This window comes from Xyrauchen texanus, chromosome 35 (assembly GCF_025860055.1).
Source record: "Xyrauchen texanus isolate HMW12.3.18 chromosome 35, RBS_HiC_50CHRs, whole genome shotgun sequence".
NCBI lineage: Eukaryota > Metazoa > Chordata > Actinopteri > Cypriniformes > Catostomidae > Xyrauchen > Xyrauchen texanus.
In genome coordinates this window covers 39,456,441-39,481,050 of record NC_068310.1, presented here as the reverse complement: position 1 = coordinate 39,481,050, position 24,610 = coordinate 39,456,441, and the positions used below count along the sequence as shown (strand labels likewise).

At 40.1% G+C, this 24,610-nt stretch overlaps 1 pseudogene; it reads right to left on the bottom strand.

The window, feature by feature from the left end:
• Positions 1 to 1,038: 1,038 nt before the first annotated feature.
• LOC127628631 (E3 ubiquitin-protein ligase TRIM39-like) lies at positions 1,039 to 12,804 on the bottom strand (annotated as a pseudogene).
• Between the last annotated feature and the right edge of the window lie 11,806 nt (positions 12,805 to 24,610).

The following is a 24,610-nucleotide window of genomic DNA, read 5'->3' as shown; positions in this document are numbered from 1 at the left end:
AGAATTCTGACCAATCAGATTGCTTGTTACTGCAGCCTCACGTGTCTGAAGTGAAAACCCAACGAGAGCATTGAGCAGATGCAATATTGCAAGTTAGAGTGAACAGTTCGCTAACTTCACTCTAGTTAGTTTAATTACTGTTCTTTGGTAGTACTTTGAGTTTTAGGGATATGGGATATGGTGTGCGTGCATATAAAGTAAGTGCAAGTGGACTTTCTGTTCTTAATTAGTTGTTTGCTTTGATGCATCATAGCATAAAACTAGCGACATTGTACCTTCATTAATATTCAAGCTAGAATGTTATGAGTGTCTGAGGACTGTTTCACTGTATGTTTGAATCTCTATTGCATATTATTATTATTGTTTAATGATGATTACATGCAATTCAAGGAATTGTGTTGAAGATTTTTGTAATGGTCAGTTAGTTGCGCAACGTTCACGTCTACTGATGTTTAGATAGACGCTATTTATGGTTTGGTGGCGCCACCCTGTGGGCAAATTAAGAATAACCACCCAACAGTGTAATTTACCTACTTTATTATTACCTTTTGTTCTGATAGTCTATGTAGACTTACAAGGTATTGTTATATATTCAATTGGGTATTTATGTTGTGAATAAGAATGTGTACTAAGTTTATTTACTATGTTAATTTGTTACAGAACCATACATATGTATGCCCAACGAAGTGAATCTCAGTAAAGTCATTGAAAGAACTTGGAAACTGCCTGGTGATTCTCTGCAAATAAGTGTCATCACACACAGTTCTGACCGACTGTCTGCAGCGTTTCGAATCAATCCGAATTAGTGTCTACAACTAAAACCCCTCTATTTCAAGTAATAAGAATTACATGTTTGCTTTTATAGATGTATTTTACTTTATTTTTATCTGTTAACTGTTGTTTTGTTTATTTATTTAAAACAATGTCAGGTGACTTGAAAACACTTTAAATTGTTTCTCTGACACTATTAATAACAGACAAACAAAACACGGACAACTGTAATCCAGATTTAATTCAGCCACTGATGAACACACACTCTCACTCACACACACAAATATTGTTTGTTTGTAACACTGAAAATATGAATTGCAGCTGAATGATATTCTCATTTCTTCAACCACAATTATTTATTTATTATTTATTTTTCAACCATGAATGAAAGTGTGATTTCATTATTTGTATTCTAACAGCAGAAAAGACAAGTGAAGAAATTAATAGACAAAACAAACTTATTCTGACTTTGTGCTTTAGAGACTCATTTAAGACTTTCTTTTTTCTTTTTTAGGAGTTCTCTGGTAAGATCAATAGAGAAGAAATGTCACGAACAACACTGAACAATAGAAATACACTCTTAATAAACGCGTGTGTGTGTGTGTGTTATCTGTCACAGTCCAGCTCAACTGTTCTATCATATAATGATCAATAACAACCCGAGATCACATTATTAAGATGTTCAGTAAATCACTGATCTCACATATGAATTCACATCTTAGCCAGCATCATTAAAAAGCATTAAAACATGTCAGAATAAATGAATTAACAGCTGATGCTACAAACACACATTTGATTAGTCTGTCTTCTACAGAAACTCAACTTTTGTAGATACAAGTTTAATCTGTAATTTCATCCTCAAGTCTTTTTTCAGAGGAGTTCACTGTAAGATCATCAGAGGAGAAATGTCACAGTAAACACCGAACCATGGAAATATTCTCTCAGTAAACGTGTGTGTGAAAGTGTGTATGTGTGTGTTAGTGAGAGGATCAGAGAATGACAGTTTTCCTCTGTCACAGTCCAGCTGAACTCTGATTCTCTGGAGTTTCTCTTTCACTGAGACATGAGATCCTTTATCAGGTGAAATGAATGCATCATATACATCATCATTAAACCCCACACACCAGAGTCCACTCCTGGAGAATATGTCATTCTTCCTCTGAGCAGATTCTGTCATCACACCCAAAAACCAGCCTGTAGAGTCTCCAACCTGAACATCCCAACAGTGAATCCCTGAATTAAAACCCTCTGAACCCAAAACACACTTAAATACACATCAAATCTCTCAGTATTATCAGGAAGCAGCTGTTCCTCTTCACTGAATCTCACACTGATCAGATCATCAGACACAGTGAGATTACAGTCAGCAGTGTTGGGGTCCAAAGTCACTGGAGCTGAAGAGAGAGGACAGATACACACTCAAACACACATCAAATAACACAAATGATCATTATGAATTCATTGTTGTATTCTCAACTCACTGTATTGAACATTTTCCTGCATCTTCTGTATCACAGTGAACTTCAGGTTGCTCAGATGTTTTGGGACATTGATCAGAACTCCTGAAATGTTCTCTGGATCTGCTGGTGTACACTGGGTTCTGAAAAACATTCAGGAGTCAGTCGTGTTGATTTGGGTTCAGAACCGAGAGAGAAACAGGAAACACAATACAAACCTTTCCATTGTGCTCTTCAAGTTCTGTAAAAAGAAAGAACACAGATTATTCATCCAAACTGAATTTGCTTTGAATGTTTGAAACTGACATTTGTCTCCAGTATAATGAATATTGAAGTTGTATAAATGTTCATTGTTTCCACCTGTAGGAATGAAAGATCTTCAGCTGTCATCTGCTCCTCTATGACTCTGATTGTGTGTGAAAGAGATGAAATCTGTCTGCTCATCTTCTCAATCTTCTCCTTCATCATCTGACTCTTCTGCTCCTCTTCCTCTCTCAGTGCTGTTATTCTGGCGGCCTCTTCATCATGTAGAAACTGGTGAAGTTTCTCAAACTCCTCATTAATCTTCCTCTCTGTGTGTCGAGCCTGAAACTGAAACAAAAGACATTTCAGAGAAAGATCTGATGGTCAAACTGTATATCAATATACACTTCCAAAAAATAATTACTTTAATTACAGAGTTTAATTCAAACCTTAATATGTTCTGCAGTTTGACCCAAATTCTGTTTAAACTCCTCAAATATTCTCAGTTTCTCCTGTAAGTGTTTTAGTGCAGTTTTGAGTTTCTCCTGAAAGAAATGGACATGTTAATATAAAGAGTTCTTACTTTCCAGCCCTGTTCTGCTTCATTATGAGTTTGACCAGAATAATCTTAACTTCCCCTTCTGTCACTCACTCAACGTTGTGTCGATGAAGTGACACTAGGGGTCAATCTTGAGAGCCTGAAACACCTTCAGATCTTTGAGAAAAGGCCAATGAGAATTGGCGAGTTGAATTTGCATGCCACTCCCCCCTGACATACGGGTATAAAAGGGAGGCCAGCAGGCAAGTTCATTCAGATTTCTTCTTCAGAACCGAGCGGTCGCACTACAGCAAGCTGAAGTCGTCTGCTCACTCATTCACCTTCCCTCTCAGTGCGTTGCTGTTGGATCTACGGCACTTTCCAGTGGTCTCTCTCTCATCTCTGCACTCCACTACAGGCTACACCCCTGGGCCTTTCGACAGCGCTCCTGAAAGAGTTTGTTTTCTCTAAACGAGTGTAACGTTGAACTTATTTTTAAAGACGTGTCTTTTTAAAGATGCCATTCCGTCTCTATGCAGTTCCTGGATGTGGTCGTTACCTCTCTGCCTCTGATGGTCATGAACACTGCCTCACGTGTTTGGGCCAATGTCACATTGACGAAGCATTCGTGGATGGTTCTTCTTCTCAATGAGAGAACATGACCATGGCCACTTTACGAGAGCGGCTCTCCTTCATAGGGAGCGCCTCTTCAGCCGTCCCCCTTCTCGACCCTCCTACCCATGGGTATGGCGCCTATGTGGCTGATGCTGGAGACGTTTCGTGGGCTTCACTGGGCACGGTCCCACCGGGTAATTCCCCGTGGGCTGCCCACCCCGCTGCGCGCTCGTGGCCTCCGTCCATCTCTGGGATGAGACAGGCAGCTCAACTCAGTGCCAGCCCAATGTCTCTCCCGGAGCCCAAGACCCGGATGAGATGTCGATCACTGCATCGGAGGGCGTCCTAGCGGTGACGGATGCTGAAGACTCGACTGGACTGCCACCTCCGTGTGTGGCAGCCCGGTCTGAGGCGGATGCGGAACTCACTGCCATGCTTTCCCGGGTCGCCGCAAGTGTCAGGCCCTCCGCCCGCCCCTGCAAACTTCTGCAAACTGGACATTCTTTAGATCCTTTACTTTCCCAAAACTTCTGAGTATACTCTTCACACACACTGTGACTACAGGACAGGACAACAGGATTTTTAACAACATCACAGCACACAGGACAAGAGAAATCCTCCTCAGAAAAAGATGTAGATGCCATTTTCTGAGTCACACGTCAAAATCCTTCTTCAAAGTTTCACTTTCAGTTTACTAATCATGTTTTAACACTCAGTATTCTGTTTTTAAATCAAAGAGTTTCACATTCACAGCAGAGCATTTCAATAATGTGCATCCAAAATATTATTGTCCTAATCGTGAACAAATTATTCCGTGTTCTTCAGTCGAATGAGCTTCAGGTCAGACGTGATCTAAAACTGTAGATCAACTGGTGTTTCAGTCTCAGATTTCTTCCTGGTTAACTATGAAAGTGGGAGGGGTTTCCTTATTCGCAACAACACCTGATGATTCTACACAAGTAGAAAGAGGCTTTACTTCAACCTGGAGAGGAGAGGTGTCCAAGTCACACCAGTGGTAATTTACCACTCCTCTTTTCGATCTACACTACATCACATGGACCTATCATTAAGGGGTTATGGCTTCTCCCACCATTGCTACACAGATGATAAACAGCTCTACCTGTCGTTCCAGCCTGATGACGCCACTGTCTCACCTAGTAGCTCTGCCTGCCTCTTGTTGATCTCAGCCTAGATGAAGCAAACATGCCCATTTGGGGCCTGTGTGGGGCCACTGCAGGCAGAAAATGTGGGCCCAAAGTGGGCAGCCCATTGTGTGCCCTGGTACTGGCATGAAATGTGTGGACCTCATACTATGAGCCCAAAAGTGTGGGATGAATGTGGGCTGCCAACACTAAGAAGAATGGGCCCCCAGTGGAGCCCATTGTGGGCCCATAACATGCCCACGGTATGCCCACACTTTGGGCTGGGTCTGGGCTCTCCCACTCCCCAGCAAACATGCCAGTGCGGGCCCACTGTGGGTAAGTGTGGGTTTTATGTGGGACAGTGTGGGCAAGGGCAAACCCTTTGGGGCCCCAAGTGGGCATTCTGTGGGCAAGCCCACTGTGGGCTTGCCTACAGAAAACCCAGACAGGCCCCCAGTGGGTTAGTCCATGCAGGGCCTATAGTCGTTTTGCCCATTTGGGCCCACATGAGGATTTACTGTGGGCAACCCACAGTGGGTTTGCCCACAGAAAACCCACACGGCCCCCAGTGGGTTAGCCCATTCGGGGCCCATAGCAGTTTTGCCCATTTGGACCCACATGAGGATTTACTGTGGGCAACCCACATTTAGCATATAGTTAAAAATAGTAAAATTTTTAGTAAAATTTTTTTTAAAAAGTTAAATATTTTATGTGGGTGTTTTTTAATTGCATGTCTTTATGGTTGCCAGATTTTGTCACAAACCCAACTAATCTCATATGGTATAGCCTACAATTTTTTGGGTGGGAGATGTAGTCCCATCCAATCATCATGGCTGTAAAATAGATAAAATCAATTCCCATGATGTTTTTTTTATTATTATTATTTTGCTTTCTATTAACACACTTAATTACATAAAGAGCGGAATCGCACGGGATATACACCTGGCAAACAATAATCTAAACTGTGCAGCCGTCACTCGAATTTTCCATTTCAACCTGAGCCTTTGAGGACGGGGCACTACCAGCAAGAACCAGCCAGGTGAGATGTAGTTTTTATTTTTTTATTCAATATCTTAAAGATGTGTATTTCTAAATGTTTCACCCCAAATGTGAAGATGATAATCGGTGGTAAATTTGATAGCTTTGTAACGCAATCATTCAGATCCAGTTAGCCAAATACTATTTAAAGTTTGCTGTTAATGTTAGTTAATAATTTCAAGTTGAACAGGATGCAATTAAGTAAAGAAGCTGCTTTTGTGCTCAGACAAACTGCTTTAGGTAAAGTATCTAGTAAAATATACCATCAGATATTGTCCACTGAATGTCATTATAGGAAAGAAGATTGGTGCAAATAGCTAGAAATTGTGAATTGACTTGCTAGCTAAAGAGTGACGTGCTGTCTAGTGAAGCGTGGATCGCAGTTATATTTGCGGGTGGGTCAGGTAAAAAAAAGAACATTCTGATTAATTGCGGGTGGGTCAGGTGCGGATGATATTTAAATCATTAATGATGGTAATATTAAAACAACGTGTAGGCCTACATGTGTATGTGAGTGTGTAGCTGAAATCTGAGTGGTTGATGAACTGCTGTTTGGCGGGGAACTGCCAGGATAGTCTACACACTAAATTGTCAAAATGCAAACCTTGGCCTTTCCATTGCATACGATATTCGGACTCTCGGAATTCGCCACCTAGTGGCAGACGAAATGATACACTTAACGGCGATATTCCGATGTTCTATACTCTTACTTGTATTAAACTCCACAGTTACTCTCGCACTTGAAGTACATTTTGTTTGTACTTTTAAATTACAAATTACTTGTATTTTAATTAAATACTTTTATCACAGCAGTATTTTGTGTTGTATTTATATACATTTGATGAGTAAGTATTTGTAATTTGTAATTAAATACTTTTTGATGTATTTGTGCCCATCTCTGTGTATATATGTAAATATAAAAACTACCATAATCAATTACACTGCATAGTAACAGTATTCTAAAATACAGTGCAAAAACAAGAACTGTAATTAATTTTACAGTATAAATATACTGTAAGTTATTATACAGTATGCTGTGAACTGCTGTAGTCAAACTGCTGTACAGTAATTTTACCGTGGAATAAAATACTGAAGCTTGCTGGATATTTGTTGCCAGTAAGTTACTGTTGATTTTACGTAAATTTTTTTACAGTCTCAACTGCCACCCTCTCAGCCTGACATTGTGTTTTGGACTGTTATCACCTCCTCACCCACCATCTCTCATCTTGTCAACTGTCTTTCAATAAAACCTGTTAACACTCATTCTGCGCTTGAGTTCTCTCTCATAGATTCGTAACATAATATTAAATATAATGTATAAATATTCAAATAAATGTTATTGTATCTGTTGTTATTAAAATATACAATTATAAGATTGCTATATATTATTACATACTTTACATTTATATCACTCGAGATCATTCTATTCTATTCTCCATTTTGTAATTTGTTAATATAAATGATATATAAAATGTATACATTATATAGCCTAGTATCTAGAGTACCTGTCAAAAGTTTCTTATGCTCACCAACGCTTTATTTAATCAAAAATAAAAAAAACAGTAATAGTTGAAAATGTAACAAATTAATATAAATGTTCTATTTTAATATATTTAAAAATAATTAAACATTTTTTTTAAAAGAAATGTTATAATATAAAAAAATATATATATATATTCAGCATCATTACTCCAGTCTTCAGACACATGATCCTTCAGAAATCATTTTAATATGCTTATTTGCTGCTCAAGAAACATTTCAGTTGTGCTGCTTAACATTTTTGTGGAACAATGATGTGGTAAGATTAAAAAAGACAGATATTCATATTTTTATTCATCAAGGATGCATTAAATTGATCAAAAGTGACAGAAGACATTTATAAAGTTACAAAAGATTTCTATTCAATAAATTCTTTAATAAAATTAGTAAATGCTGTTTATTAAACTGAAAAAAGTATACATTTCTACAAAAATGTTAAGCAGCAAAAACAGTTTTCAACATTGATCAATTGTAATAATATTTCACAATTTTTACTGTACCGTTTGATGAAATAAATGCAGCCTTGGTGAGCACAAGACTTCTTATAAAATCTTAACTTCATACATGTTTAGTAAAACTTATGTTAAGTAATTGACTTCTTTGTCACAGGACTAAATACCAAGGAGTTGTTGTCATGGTGAAACCTCCAAACATTTGGTATCTCTGAAAAGCCCTGAATGTGCTGTTTAAAGGACACCCAGAATGTTAAGTCAAGTCACCTTTATTTATATAGTGCTTTTTACAATACAGATTGTTTTGCATTTTTCATAGAGAGCATATGACGTAATTTAGATATATTTTTAAGATTTAAAAATGCAGTTTTACAGATAGTTTTATCAGTAGTCAGGTGTAAATGTACAGTAAATGAACAATGTTTGATCTATCTCCATGTTTCCTGTAGCCAGTAATCCTCGTCAAATTGCAAAGGAGGTTGAAATGGCGTAACAGTACTTGAACAACCCTTATTTTGTTTTTAACATTTGTATTTCAATTGATCCTTTCTCACTGTGACAAAAAGCAGCCAAGCCACTGCATGCGAGGTGGAAGCGTCCATAAAAACGTGGCTCTGTAATGCAAGGGACAGAGATGGGGGAAGGCAAGGAAGGGCCAGAACTGCAGTGAGGGAAATACCTACTGAGGGGATGGTTTTCAATTTACTTTCATATGTGTTTTAAGTATTCTGTGGTTCTGTTTTTGTGTGTTTATTGCTGTTTTAAACTGCTCTATTGCTTTTTTTTATTGCTGGTTAAAAATAAATCTCAATGTATTATTATTAATTATAATTATTATTAATGTCTGTAAATAAATTATTTAAAAAAAACATGACCCTCGATTTCTTGCTGCTACCTTTAACAAGTGCAATTGTTCTGTATATAGTAAAGTACCCACACTCCGTGTGCTCAAACTTTGCACCTACACACACAGTGTGCCCACATCCAGCCCACATGAGGGCCCACTCTAATTTGGGTTGTCCCACTAGGGCCCCACCTGGACCCCATAGTGTGGGGCCCACGCGTGCCCCACATTTCATGCCGGTATTTGGGCCCACAATAGGCTGCCCACAGTGGCCCCACATGGGCCCCTAAGGGGTTTGCTGTGGGCCCACTCTACTTACTGTGGGCCTGCCCACAGTCAGCCCACACTTTGGGGTGTACCACTGGGGCCCCCCACCCGGGTCCCATAGTGTGGTGCCCACACGTGCCCCGCATTTCGCGCCGGTATCTGGGCCCACAGTGGGCTGCCCACAATGGCCCCATTCGGGCCCCAATGGAGCATGTTTGCTGGGTCCGGGTTCAAAGTGTGGGCATACTGTGGGCTCACAATGGGCCTACTCTGCTTAACCCTAACCCCAAAGCGCAGCCAGGTGTGCCCCTGATCACTCACGGCTGGATGATTAATTTATCGGGTTGGCGCGCCGCTCACGGCCTCATCCTCCACCCCCCCAACTTCCATTATTCCCGGAGGTGCATGATAAGCTGACGCGGTCGTGGAGGGCACCTTTTGCTGCCCGGACCAAGTCCTTCGGCTTGTCCGCCCTCACTACCCTAGACAGTGGGGCGGCCGAGGGTTATGCAACGATTCCCCAGGTGGATAAGTCGATCGCGGCACACCTGTGCCCGCCGCCATCTGGCGGGATCGGCCAGCAATCCCTTTCATCGCTGTCTCTGGCGATGAAAGCCTACAGCGCTGCCGGTCAGGCATGCCATTGCCCTTCTACAAGTCCATCAGGCCAAGGTGCTAAGAGATCTGCTTGAGGGTAGTTCTGAAGCCATCGGGCAGACGATGTCCATGCTCGTGGTCCAGGAGCGCCACCTATGACTGAAACTGGCTGAGATGAGGGAGGCAGACAAGGCACGCTTCCTTAATACCCCCATCTCCCAGGTCATCCTCTTTGGCGACACCGTCGAGGATTTCGCCCAGCAGTTCTTGGCGGTGAAGCAACAGACAGAGGCCATACAGCACATCTTGCCCCGGCACGGCTCAAGAGTGCGTACCCCGTCTATTCTCTAAGGGCGTACCCCTGCACCGACCCAGCCGGATCCGTCCCAGCTCGAGTCCACTACTCACTCATGGTATATAGCCCCCCCGCATGAGAGCAATGCTTCTCAGCCGGCCGTTTAAGATGCTGTCACAGAAGCAAATTTTGTCATGCATCCGGCATCCACCATTGGTTCACGGCGGTAGCCCTGAAGGACACATACTTTCACATCTCGATTTTACCTCGACACAGACCCTTCCTAAAGTTCGCGTTCAACGGTCAGGCGTATCAGTACAAGGTCCTCCCCTTCGGCTTATCCATGTCCCCCCACGTCTTCACGAAGGTCGCGGAGGCTACCCTTGCCCCACTAAGGGAAGTGGGCATACGCATACAGAACTACCTCGAAGACTAGCTGATTCTAGCACACTCTTGAGAGTTACTGTGTGCACACAGGGACCTGGTGCTCACGCACCTCAGCCATTTAGGGCTTCAGGTCAACTGGGAAAAGAGCAAGCTCTCCCAGGTTCAGAGCATCTCTTTTCTAGGCATAGAGTTAGATTTGGTGTCAATGATGCCTCACAAAAGGAGCGCGTGCAGTCGGTGCTGAACTGCCTAAACGTATACAGGCAGAAAATGTCGGTCCCACTGATGGACTTGCAGAGGCTCCTGGGGCATATGGCATCCTCAGCGATGGGCACGCCGCTCGGGTTGATGCATATGAGACCGCTACAGCACTGGCTACCGACCTGAGTCCCAAGGCATGCATGGCGCCACAGCACACCTCTCGTGGCTCTAAAGCCTGCGGCTCGCTGTCTTTTCAGCCCTTGGACCGATCTTGTGTTCTTGCGGGCAGGAATCCCCATACATCAAGTGTCCAGGCACATTGTGGTTACAACGGACACCTCTAAGACCGGCTGGGGCGCCGTGTTCTCCTGGACAGGACCTCACCTGCGTTGGCACATCAACTGCCTCGAGTTGCTGGTGGTACTGCTCACCCTGCGGAGGCTACGGCTGTTGATTCAGGGCAAGCACGTGTTGGTCCGGACGGACAACACCTCGACGGTGGCCTACATAAACCATCAAGTTGGTATACACTCCCGTCTCATGTCACAACTCGCTGCATGCCACTCACATTCCGGGCGACCTCAATGTCACAGCAGATGCTCTGTCACGGCAGGTAACGCTCAGAAGAGAGTGGAGGCTCCACCCTCAGGCGGTCCAGCTGATCTGAAGTAGATTCGGCAGGGCACAGGTAGACCTGTTTGCCTCCCAGGAATCCTCCCACTGTCCACTCTGGTATGTCTTGACGGGAGCTCCCCTCAGCACAGTTTCTGTGCAAGGCCAGGAAGTACGAGGAGCAGAATCTCCATGTCTGGTCCCTGGACAGGACATGGTGGGCCTAACTGGTCTACTTCCCGCTGTGGTTAACATGACCACCCAGGCCAGAGCCCCTTCTACAAGGCTGCTCTACTCCCTGAGGTGGCGTATCTTTGCTAAATGGTGTTCTTCCCAATATGAAAACCACCAGAGCTGTGCAGTCGGGTCAGTGCTTGCCTTCCTGCAAGAGAAGTTGGGGCAGAAGTTGCGGCATACCACAACATGGTTCAAGGTGATCATGGTTCCTGAGAGGCGCCAGGAGGCTGAACCCCCCTAGAACGTGCCTCTTTCCCTCATGGGACCTCTGAGCCCCCTTTGAGCCCCTCGAGTCAGTTGAGTTAAAGGCAGTCTCTCTGAAGACTGCCCTCCTGACCACACTCATTTCCATCAAGAGGGCCGGGGACCTGCAAGCGTTCAGCAAAGAGTGCCTAGAGTTCGGTCCGGAAGACTCTTTCGTGATCCTGAGACTCCGACCGGGCTACGTGCCCAAGATTCCCACGACCCGTTTTAGGGATCAAGTGGTGAGCCTATAAGTGCGGCTCCCCGGAGAAGGCAAACCCAGCTTTATCAATGCTGTGTCTGGTCCGCGCATTGCACATTTGTTGGATCGCACACAGAGCTTTAGATGCTCTGAGTAGATCCTTAAATCTCCGTTCCCTGATGGAGGGAACGAGACAATGTGTCCCTCTTGCCACAGACAGAACTTTACCACTGTAACGGCCGGGACCTTGTCTCGGCTCCTTAGTGCAAAACCTGAATGAACTTGGCTGCTGGACTCCCTTTTAAACTCATATGTCAGGGAGGAGTGCATGCAAATTCAACTTGCCAATCCTCATTGGCCTTTTCTCAAAGATCTGAAGGTGTTTTGTGCTCTCAAGATTGACCCTTAGTGTCACTTCATCGACACAACATCTCATTCCCTCCATCAGGAAACGGAGGTTACAACAGTAACAGAGACGTTACTGTCTGTAATTATTTGTTCATATATGCAATTATAATGTATGCTGCAAGTTATGCTGTTTTGATAAATGTTTTGAATATAATTGATCTGTCATATAATTGTCATTATTATCGATGACAGCTTCATCTACAGGACAGAATTTGTCATTTGTGTGTGTTCTGGAATCTCGACACACAAAACACACCGGCTGTTGATCATCGAGACAGAAGAGTTTGAGTTTTTCTTCATGAAGACTGCAGACTGCTTCACATCCTGATGAAGATCTTTGACTTCTCTCCTGTAAGAAAGTCTCACACAAGTTCTTCAAAACCCGATTTAATGGAGGATGATCTAATGTTGATCTACTTCTGCAAACTGGACATTCTTTAGATCCTTTACTTTCCCAAAACTACTGAATACACTCTTCACACACACTGTGACTACAGGACAGGACAACAGGATTTTTAAAAACATCACAGCACACAGGACAAGAGAAATCCTCCTCAGAAAAAGATGTAGATGCCATTTTCTGAATCACACGTCAAAATCCTTCTTCAAAGTTTCACTTTCAGTTTACTAATCACGTTTTAACACTCAGTATTCTGTTTTTAAATCAAAGAGTTTCACATTCACAGCAGAGCATTTCAATAATGTGCATCCAAAATATTATTGTCCTAATCATGAACAAATTATTCAGTGTTCTTCAGTCGAATGAGCTTCAGATCAGATGTGATCTAAAACTGTAGATCAACAGGTGTGTCAGTCTCAGATTTCTTCCTGGTTAACTATGAAAGTGGGAGGGGTTTCCTTATTCACAACAACACCTGATGATTCTACACAAGTTGAAAGAGGCTTTACTTCACAGCTGCATTTATGGGACAGAATTTGTGGTTTGGTGTAAATAATATAGATTAGAATAGATTAGAATAGAATACATTTACATTTTGAATAGAGTTGTTTAATGAGTGTCACTATGATTATTATTATGGGGTTTATTATTATATTGGTATCACTTTAAAATACGGTTACAATTGTTAACATTACTTAACATGAACAGTCAAAAATACGTGTAAAGCATTTATTAATCTTTAAAATACTTTAATATCTTTCATGACTTGTCTGCTGCTTTCAACACAGTGAACCACCAGATTCTCCTGTTCGCACTTTCTGACCAGGGCATCACAGGAATTGCACTTGGATGGATTGACTCATACATAACAGGCAGATCCTTTAAGGTAACCTGGAGAGGAGAGGTGTCCAAGTCACACCAGTGGTAATTTAGCACTCCTCTTTTCGTTCTACACTACATCACATGGACCTATCATTAAGGGGCATGGCTTCACCCACCATTGCTACACAGATGATAAACAGCTCTACCTGTCGTTCCAGCCTGATGACGCCACTGTCTCACCTCGTAGCTCTGCCTGCCTCTTGTTGATCTCAGCCTGGATGAAGCAAACATGCCCATTTGGGGCCTGTGTGGGGCCACTGCAGGCAGAAAATGTGGGCCCAAAGTGGGCAGCCCATTGTGGGCCCTGGTACTGGCATGAAATGTGTGGACCTATGAGCCCAAAAGTGTGGGATGAGTGTGGGCTGCCAACAATGGGCCCCACCGTTCTAAGAAGAATGGGCCCCCATTGTGGTATGCCCACACTTTGGGCTGGGTCTGGGCTCTCCCACTCCGGGTTCAAAGTGTGGGCATACTGTGGGCTCACAATGGGCCTACTCTGCTTAACCCTAACTTATAACAGGTATTACTTTGTACCTGCAGAGTACCACAGCATATGCAGAATAATTGCATTGCCGAGACACATTTTCCTCGCAGCTTCCACTGTGGCCCAGTTACTTTTTGTCACAGCATTTAAGTGAGTAAGAAAACAATAATTCTAAAGTAAATATAAAAAAAACTTTTTTTACGGCATTTCCACCTCAGGAAGTTCCCCACGTCACCAAGAATCTTTTGAGGAACTCAAACTAGTCGACTAGTGCTGCAAGTCAGAATTTTAAATAATAGTCAACTAGTCCGTTAATATTGATTCCCATGAAACTTCTCAACAATTTATTTATGTTTTGCATAAAAAAAAACAATTCTACAAAGGATATGACTAAATTTCTGTGATGTTAACTTTACTTAAAAAATTATTATTAGCAAAATGTTTTCAAAAGCGTTTATCTGAAGGGGATGATTTCATTTCACATGTCTCCCTTTCACTCGCGGTGTGCGCAGAACAATGTACTGACAAGCATAATATGGTATGTTATTCATGCTTTGTTCTTCATTATTATTAGGCCATAATTTAGATATCACTTTCCAATTGTATATTTTGTTTTGCACATAAAGTGCAGGTTAACAAAGATTTCAAAACTGAAATCAGATTTTATTTTCTGTCAAAATGACGGAAAGCATTTTTAATTATCTGTCAGTGTTTTTAAAATTCATTAAATGACAGACACTTTTCCGTTAATGCAATCTCTGGTTATAAAATGTCAGCTAACTTTTAGTTTGTAGTAGTACCGTAGTAGTGGTCAAATCTAAACCAGTATCAGCTGTAAAAAAGGTCTAGCCTGGTTGAGCCAAAGCCAAAAATAATCTGTAATTTAGCCTTTACAATTCAATTCTAACTTTTGATTTTGTTCCCCTTCTATGGTCTTATCACACATGTACATTACATAATGTACCTATGACTGCTCTGCAGACCAGCATATCCCCAAAGGCCAACTTCTGGCCAGAGCCACTCCAGCACAATTGTTGAGCAAGTGGGGTAGTTAGCATGCGCACAAGGATGCGTCTTGTGTTGGCAGATGGGTTGGGACCCCCAACTGTTGCCAGATACTTTGCCTAAATAGAGGTAATAATGTATTAGTGTACTCATAAGACAGAAACAAACTGTAATGGAAAATGTAATAAACTTGTGATTATAGAATTTGGTATTTGAAGAAACTAAATATAACATTTCACTGTAGCAGGCCTCCTCCTTAAGCCTATTTTCGACTATTCCGAGGTCCTGCATGTTGCTCAGTGGCAAACGGATGCCCTCTGGTAGGACTGCAGCTGGAGAGCTGCGATTTGTCAAAGACAACAAAAGCTGTTTGATCACAGACACATCTTCTTTTAAATGTTCGAGCTGACTTATTATGTGCTGTTCTGTTGCTGTTGACACAGTAAGTTATAATATGTTATATATAAAAGCCCAAAAGTCGTAAATAGCAAGCATAGCATATACTAATGTCATTTGAGAAGTTGTTTGTAGGCTCTATAGACTGTCCCTATGTCAAAACTACTATTGGGAGTAATTTATGTATGTAAACAATCAATCCAGTAAGAGAACACACACCTGTTAATGTTTCCTTCCTGTCTGTCTCTCTCCTCCTCTCCCCCTCAGGGGCTCTCTTACCCTTAGAAACACTCCTCTCTCCCTCCAAAAGGTGCAATAGTTTAGCAATCCCACTGACAGATGTGCGCCGAAGCAATGCTAACCTGTAATTAGTGTGCTCTGTGCTTTTCTCATGCTCACGCACACGTTTGGGGTGTTTCCTGTCAGAAAAAAACACTAACAAATTGATTTTTCTTTGTAGAAAAAAGCATACAGGCAAAGCAAAAAATATTACATGTGGAAGGTGAATATGTGATCCAGTCTCAGGAAACATTTTCCACATTTGGGAGTTGACAGCACAGCAGATCATTAGTGAGGGAGCGTACCTTACCACCCAAACCCCCATCACGGGTTGAGGCTGGATATTTGCTCCTTCTGTTATGAAAGTCAGCAGGTCCACGATCGATAAGGACAGCGCGAGCATATTCATTGATTGCCCCCCACAACGCTGGGTCAAACACCTGATTAATCCAATGTGCGCTGCTGCTGCTACAGCTATCCTCGGCCTCAGGTTGTGCTGCGCTGCTAACACTAGCCTCAGCCTGCTCTGGTCCCTGGTTAGCTTGCTCGTCTTCCACAAATTCTTCACCCTGATTCTCCTTCTGGCTCCATTTGAAGAACATGTGGATAGATGGCACATGTCTGAATAAAGACGCCTCCCTCTCATCTTTTTCTCTTTTTCGTTTGCGTTTACTACAACCACTCTCGCTAATTTTAAACTCTCTATGATGACTACTCCAGCAGTCCACTCGATTCAGTGCTGGGTTATTTGAAGATAGCACGGGCTTTCCACACTTGAGCAATAAAGCAATAAATGCAGTATATGCAATAATAACATAGTGTAAATAACTATATTTATTCAAATTATTAAATGGACAATAAAGCCCTCCCTACACCTACCTCTAACCGATAAAAATTTTATTATTAAACAGTCGTTAGGCACTTTATTTCCACAAATATTGTATTAATTTTTATTGAAAATAAATGCCTTTCCGAGATGATATGTGATGGAAAAGAGCGAGTTCGGCAAAAGGCGTATACGAACTCAGGCGAACGCGTCAACAGCTACTTTCAAGAGCCACACATCCTATTGCCTGCGCCAACTCACTGGGTCTTCACCTTGGACAGCTCTCCTTGCAGAATCATGACCTTTTCTGGAGACAGAGCCCAAGACCAAGGTCTCTTTTTGTTCTCCTCCTTCACCTTTAGGGCCATAGAAGAGTCACACATATTCAGATTCCCCTCAGCTCTCCTCCTAAATTGAGGATCCATTTCTATAAAAAAAAAGTATTAATATATACTGTGGTATTGTGGTAATGTATATTAGGTCCTGTGTATTAATTAAGCAGTGTGGCATGATACATTTTGAAATATATTGCATATTGTTAGGCATGACATGAAGTGTGACTTCAGCCATGACTATATTCACAATATGGCACAGCCTCGTCCTGCCAACTTTAACACTTTTAAGTTGTTTTTTTTACACTTTATGCAAATAGTTCAAACAAATGTTACATATTACTATATCATTCAGTCATCTGTTCTACTGAGTGCTACTGTTCTTAGTCTTCTTGATAAGTGGATCAGTTTATACATGTGAAGAGTACTGAATGATGCATTTGAGATAATAATAATCTTATCATTTATTCAACCTTATGCCATCCCAGATGTGTATGACCATGTGATCTGTGTTTGAGTTCAGCAGAATAAAGAAAGTAATGAGGCATGAGGGTAAATAAATGATGATAATTTTCATTTAGCCTTTTTTTTATGTACTAATGTGATGAAAATCATCAATATACAACAAACATAATTCTAAGTATTATGAAATTTGTTTGTTTTAATACATTTGCAGTCTTGTCAAATAAACGATTTTGTCTTTAGAAAATGTCATTAACACTTTCTCAACATATAGCAGAGATACAGTACAGTGCCACAACGATACAATATACAATATAACAATATACACTTGAATATTTATTAGATTCAAGGTTTATACAAGGCCCCCTTAATAGAACCTAATTTTTAATTTGTATTTTCTGACTATTATTTCATAATTTAGGCTTTATAGTGTTACTCTTTATGCTTTGTATAAAAGGGTTGTCGAACTAAAACATTTATTATACTATTAATTGAAATAAGCATTTCTCGCCAATATTACAAAAATAACCGGGCTTAGGTGGTTGGGCAAAGAAGATATTTATATTTTATTTTGTGTGGTACCCGTTCTGAAAGTTTAAAGTACTTTTAAATGCTTAAAGTTGGATATGTGTACAGGTCTTACAGTAAAGTACAATACACATATACGTGCATTTATATACTGTCTAAATATATATATATAGAGAGAGAGAGAGAGAAACTTAACTTCGTTTCAACGGCGTCCAAAACAAAGGATTTGTAGTAATAATCTCGAATAAGAAGAAACACTTGTGCGCCGAACGAAATGTTTATTATAACACCCGCTGCAGCATCGCTCTTCTGCTGATTGGTCAATTCCTCTTGGCAACCAGGTAGAGACGCGCGCGTCATTGGCCAATTTCTGGAAGAATACGAGTAACGGTATGGGCCGTGATTGGTCAATTCCTGGTAGCAACCAGGTAGTGACGTGCGCTTGATTGGTTAATTCTTCGAATATTCTTTTTAATTTAAATAAATGTACATTTATATTTAATTTATTTATTTATTTGGCCTTTATTGGACAGTTACAGTGAAGAGCTGTGTCAGAAATTAACTTGTCCATAATTTTATTATTACGGTTTTGTGTTTATTGTATTATTAGATGGATGATGTCTATGTAACCCTTCTATAGCGACTGTTGGGTGTAGGCTCAACTAAACACGATAAACAGTGTATAAACGACACTTTTCGCATAATCGCATTAAGACGGTTACAATATGGAGTTAATTTTGTGCCATAATTAAACAAACAAATGCAGCATTTTGCAAACAAACTCAATCTGCTTTGCAAAGGAAAACTCGACTCGCAAACAAACAGAAAGCAATGTGCAAATACAAAGGTCAATTTGAGTGAAAATGAGCAGAGGAGTAACAAATATGTATAGTGTTTTACAAATATAAATAAACGAGCCAAGATCATATTTTACAAATAAATACAAACCATCCTACAAATTGCTTGTAACCTTTAAACAAATACCAAACCTATTGCATACAAATGCATACCTGTCTGTTACGACTGTGCAGATGGCTTTTTATGAGATCCCTGGACTCGATTTTCTCACAAATGCATCCAGGCAGATTTTCTCACAAATGCATCCAGGCAGATTTTCTCACAAATGCAGTAGATCCTCTTCCAAAACAGTAGATGGCGCTATGCGATTAATTTAGAGTTAGTCTCCCGGTATGGAAGCATATGGGTAGCAATATTCAATTTGACATTTAATATGCAAAATGGCAATGCATTCTGTATTTAAATTTACATTTTACATTACCATTCTAGCAACGTTTGGTGCAAAATGAAAATGAAAATGAAATTACATAATTTACATTTGCCATTTCATACACTCGTTTTAATATGCATTATTGAAACGCTTTATAAGTTGCAAAATTAAAATGAAAATGTATTACAGAAATGATTAGATATGTGTAACATGTTCAAGCAAAAACTGTGGCAAAATGATCATTCAAATGTTATTTTCTTAATTGCATTTACACTCACAGTCAAGACACTTGTGATTGCTTTTTCATTAAATGTCCCATAATGAATGTAGCAAAATTCAATGTGCGCATTGAAAATGCATTCCGAGCCGATCATGCCCCTGCCCCGCCCTCTCCCACCCCGTCAATCACTGCATCAGGACTGGGCTCGGCAACAGGTAAACATAACATGTTATGGCTATGTTACGTGTTTTGAGTTTACAGTCTATGGTTTTGAGGTGTTGGAAAAATGGCGGCGGCAGAGCTAATACGAGCGTTAAATTCACTAGCAGATGAAGTGGAGCGTGAACAGAGAAACGGTAGTATTTCCGAAGATTATTACGAGTATGTAGGTGATAGAACCAGTACGTTGTTGGAACGTCTGGGAGAATTTTCTGCCTTATGGCTTTGACCTCTTAAAGGTGGTGGAAGAACAATTGTATTCGGAGAGGCCTAGGGGAGTGGGGAGACCAGCAGCTTTTAACTTTTAACCCATACATAAGATACCCTCTATGGCCTCGCCAGGGATCTCCACGGCTGCTGGTCTCCCCACTCCCCTCCGAATACAATTGTTCTTCCAAAATCGAGTCCAGGGATCTCATAAAAAGCCATCTGCACAGTCGTAACAGACAGGTATGCATTTGTATGCAATAGGTTTGGTATTTGTTTAAAGGTTACAAGCAATTTGTAGGATGGTTTGTATTTAATTGTAAAATATGATCTTGGCTCGTTTATTTATATTTGTAAAACACTATACATATTTGTTACTCCTCTGCTCATTTTCACTCAAATTGACCTTTGTATTTGCACATTGCTTTCTGTTTGTTTGCGAGTCGGTTTTTCCTTTGCAAAGCAGATTGAGTTTGTTTGCAAAATGCTGCATTTGTTTGTTTAATTATGGCACAAAATTAACTTCATAGTTACAAACCTTAAAATGAAACCAAGTGAAGGTTTAATGTCATCAAACATTTAGAGTTTATAGTATGACTTGTACAAACATTAGACGTACGTACCTTCAATGTTTCCACAGATAATGATCAGTTTATATTTTCCTAATACACATATACAAATACAAACCTAACACTTAATAACTATTAATAATACCAACACATTAACATTAATTACTCAACTACCAAACTACAAACTCAACTACAAACAAAATATTAAAACTAACAAATTAGTATCAGTAACGCACAATAGATTTCCAGTCAGCTGTTTAACGGATTAAACGATAGGTCGCGAGACAGTCACTTTGATATTCGCGCCACAAGCTCATTGAGTGACAGTTTGCTCGTGGCCAGTCCTGTATATTTAGTAACGGACGCAATGAACATAAATCTGGCAAAGTTTATATTTTTATTGTAAAAGAAAATTTACATTTATAATTGTATTTATGTTACCCTAGAATTACATTACACTGCTGTTGTTGATGGAGTGACTGTAAATTGAACATCTTTATCTCTTCTGAGTGCCTTAATCCATCATTTTATATGTTGAGATTATTATTTCTGTATTATTCTGAAATCAGTAGATTAATCACTATTATTTTATTGTATTGTATGGACATCCATAGTAAGAAATATAAACAGAAATTAAATAAATTGCCATATAATTTAATATATTATTTTCGTAGCTTTTGGAGTAAATTGCAGTGCAAAATTAATATTTGCTATGGTCTTCCATGTACGTCAATGGAATACTTTACTATACTTGTGCATTCTAAACCCGGACATATTAAAAAGGGTCTGTGGTCTCCAACAGCAAAAAACAAATCCTATTGTGTACTTTACAAAAGAGGGAAAAAAAATAGAGAGAGATGAATTACATCAGTCAGAAGAGAGAAAGATGTCAAATTTACAATCACTCCCTCGGCAGCTGAATTATAAACCTCTTTGCAGCAGTGCTGACTAGAAGAGTAATACAACTTTACATTCATTAAAACATAAGCAAATCAAGTATAAAATCAAAAGAAAATATTTTAAAATATAAATTAATTTTAAAAACACTTCATGGTTTTTAACAAACTTACTAGGTATAGATTTGTCAATTGTTTACAATCTCTGGACTGCCTGATTGTAATATGTTTTCAGGCTTGTGGAAATAACTGATCACAATTTGAAATAATTAAATTGAGCACAATTTTAATTATTAAATTGTGTATTGTGAGTTCCATTATAATTGTAAAATTAATATATTTTAAAATGTTATTAAAAATAAGATGTTTGCAAATATTCTGCAAAATCAGAACAGAACAAAAAATGGTAGAGAAACATAAAAGCAGTAATTCTTTAGATTTTCTTACATTTAAGTAGGGGGCTTCAAGGAAAAAAGGTTGGGAACCACTGCCCTAGAGCATCTATAATCTTAAAAAAAAGTTGTAACTGTCCCGTGTTGTTGGCACCGGGACAGAAATCCCTCATGGGGGCCCAAAGGGCAAAACTGCTGTGGGCTCCACATGGGCTAACCCACAGGGGTCCAGTGTGGGTTTTCTGTGGGTTTGCCCTGTCCACACTGTCCCACAGTAAACTCACACTTGCCCATGGTGGGCCCGCACAAGCATGTTTGCTGGGAAGAAACGTGACCTTCAGCTCAGCATTGCCAAGACAGAACTCCTTATGATACCAGCCAACCTGTCTGTTGACCACAACCTCTCTATTCATCATGGTTCAACTACACTAATGCCAACCGTGACAGCTCGGAACCTGAGAGTGGTGTCCGATGACCAACTTAACTTCACTGCCCACATCTCATCAACCACTGAGTCTTGCAAGTTCGTGATTTAAAACATCATGAAAATCAGACCTTTCCTGTCTGAATATTCCACACAGCTCCTGGTCCAAGCTCTGGTCATTTCAAGACTGGACTACAACAATAATCTGTTGGCTAACCTCTCAGCTAACACAATTAAGCCACTGCAGATGGTCCAGAATGCAGCACCTGCATGATCCATGTTTGTATCTATTTATTTTTTCCATCACATTTGTTAAATATTGAATATGTTTGATATTTATTAAAAATAGGTCAAAGTTGGTCAATATTACATTCAAAGAACACATTTAAATTCAGCAGTAATATCTGACTACAAAGTTATCATAAATTGTGCTTCTCTTTCTCAGATAACAAAAAATAATTTTATGACTGTTTCAGCTAAAGCGCACTCGCGTACACGAGTTGACTGACAGGCGATGTCTGAATGTAAAATGTGATTGGAACTCTTACCTTTAAGGCGGGACTTTCTTTTCTACATCGAGACCGTTGGTTGTTTAAATTTAAACTGCTGTTCCCGCCGAATGTGGATCGAAACTACACAGGCTTGTGCGTCTGAGTGCCTCTTTTTTCTTCCATGAGTGCTGCGAGATGAGCGATGTTTCTATGACGACACTGCACTGCGACATTATCCTGGTGTCTTCTTGTAAGTTGATATTTCTGTAGTCACGAGATCACTTTCAGTGTTTTAACGCTATCACACAAGGCCTACCAAACAAATTAATTAGCTACTAATTTATTGCGGTGCCTAATATATAATGTAATCATAATGAAACAGTAATTTTTTTATTATTCATATGTAATCTGTTGCACCCAACACTGACCATAAGTAACTTTGTCTCACATCTCCAGTGATGTAATTGTTATAATTTACAGTGTTTTATTGTGTATCTTATTTTTAGCAGGTTCTGATAATGCAGAATGATTTCAAAATAACAAGTACAGAAATGTATTTATGTTTTAGTATTCATCTATATAGTACACCAGACATTATTGTGATTATAATGATGATTCATAAGGATCAGTGTCTTAAAACAAAACAGTTTAGTTGCTGAGGCAGCCCTTGTCCCGCTGACATCGAGAAGCTGGCATCCGCATACTCAACTACCTCGACGACTGGCTCATCCTGGCCCACTCCCGAGAGTTACTATGCGCTCACAGGGACCAGGTGCTCAGGCACCTCAGCCGTAAATAAGTTAAACTTGGGTAAAGGAAACAAGACCTGACAGAGTAGTTATAAGTTCTGATTCAGGTCAGTATTAACATCATTAGCTACCCGAAGATCATCCAGAGAAGATTTGATAAATGAAATATTCAAGCTCTTGTATCGTATTCAAAGGAAAGGAGGGACAGTCGGATTCTGTTGGGTACCAGAACATAAAGGGATTCGTAGAAATGAAGCTGCTGATGAGGATATTAGAGTACCACTAAGGGGGAAATAAAATCTACTATTAAGAAAGAATGGCAAGAAATATGGGATAAGGACAAGGGAAGACATTTATATAAAATTAAAAAACAGGTAGAAATGAATAAAATGACATTTGGCAGAAACAGGAAGGAAGAGGTGATAATAACTAGATTAAGGTTTGGTCATGCAGGATTGAACTCTTCATTGGCTTTAATAGGAATCCAAGGAAATGATTTAAGAGAACATTGTAGAGAAAAAGAAACTGTAGCGTGTCATATTTGATTGTAGAAGGTATAGGGCCTATACAGGAGAGACGGGAATTAATGCAATATTTAAACAATAATGGGCATAAAGATAGGGAGTTGGAGTATCTATTAGGAATAGAGGTTATAGAGATAGGTTAGGATAATGGGGTTTAATACAATACATGTATAGGACAGGTTTGAGTGATATAATTTAAATATATCAAAGAACAGATTTGTGTTGGACTGAATCAGTCTGGATCAGGAGGGACTCTGTTGGAAGCTGGAGGAGCTGAACACGCAGGACCAGTTGACACCTGGGTCATGATGGATCTAGACCTGGGGTAAATGAGTATTTTTATTATTATTATTAATGATTATCATATGGATTAAGAGAAAGGAATGGAATTCGATGCATTAAACTGAACAGTATGTGGCAGATGTGTTCATGATACCATCCGCCATTCAAATAAAAGAAGAAGTCAGCGTCTAGACTTGTTGAAGGTTTCTTGGACTCACGTTTCGCTCTACTGCAGTAGAAAACTACTTTTCAGTGTGTTACTTACCTGTTATCAACACTCACTCACACACACACACACACACAACACTCACTCACTCTCACACACACACACACACACACACACACACACAACACACTCACTCACACACACAACTCACACACATAAATGCACACACGCATACACACATACGCACACACACAACTCACACACATAAATGCACACACGCATACACACATACGCACACACTTACACACACACACACACGCACAAACACACACACGCATACACATATGTGTTTGTAACCCTGTGAAATTATTCATCTTAATGTCACGATCAACAATGAACAATGGAAATATTCTCTTAGTAAACGTGTGTGTGTGTGTGTGTGTGTGTGTGTGTCAGTTATCTGTCACAGTCCAGCTCAACTCTATATTTAACATTATTGTATCAGATTAAGTTATAAATGTGAGTGTTTGGAGTTAAAACAATAAAACACATTTTTCATGG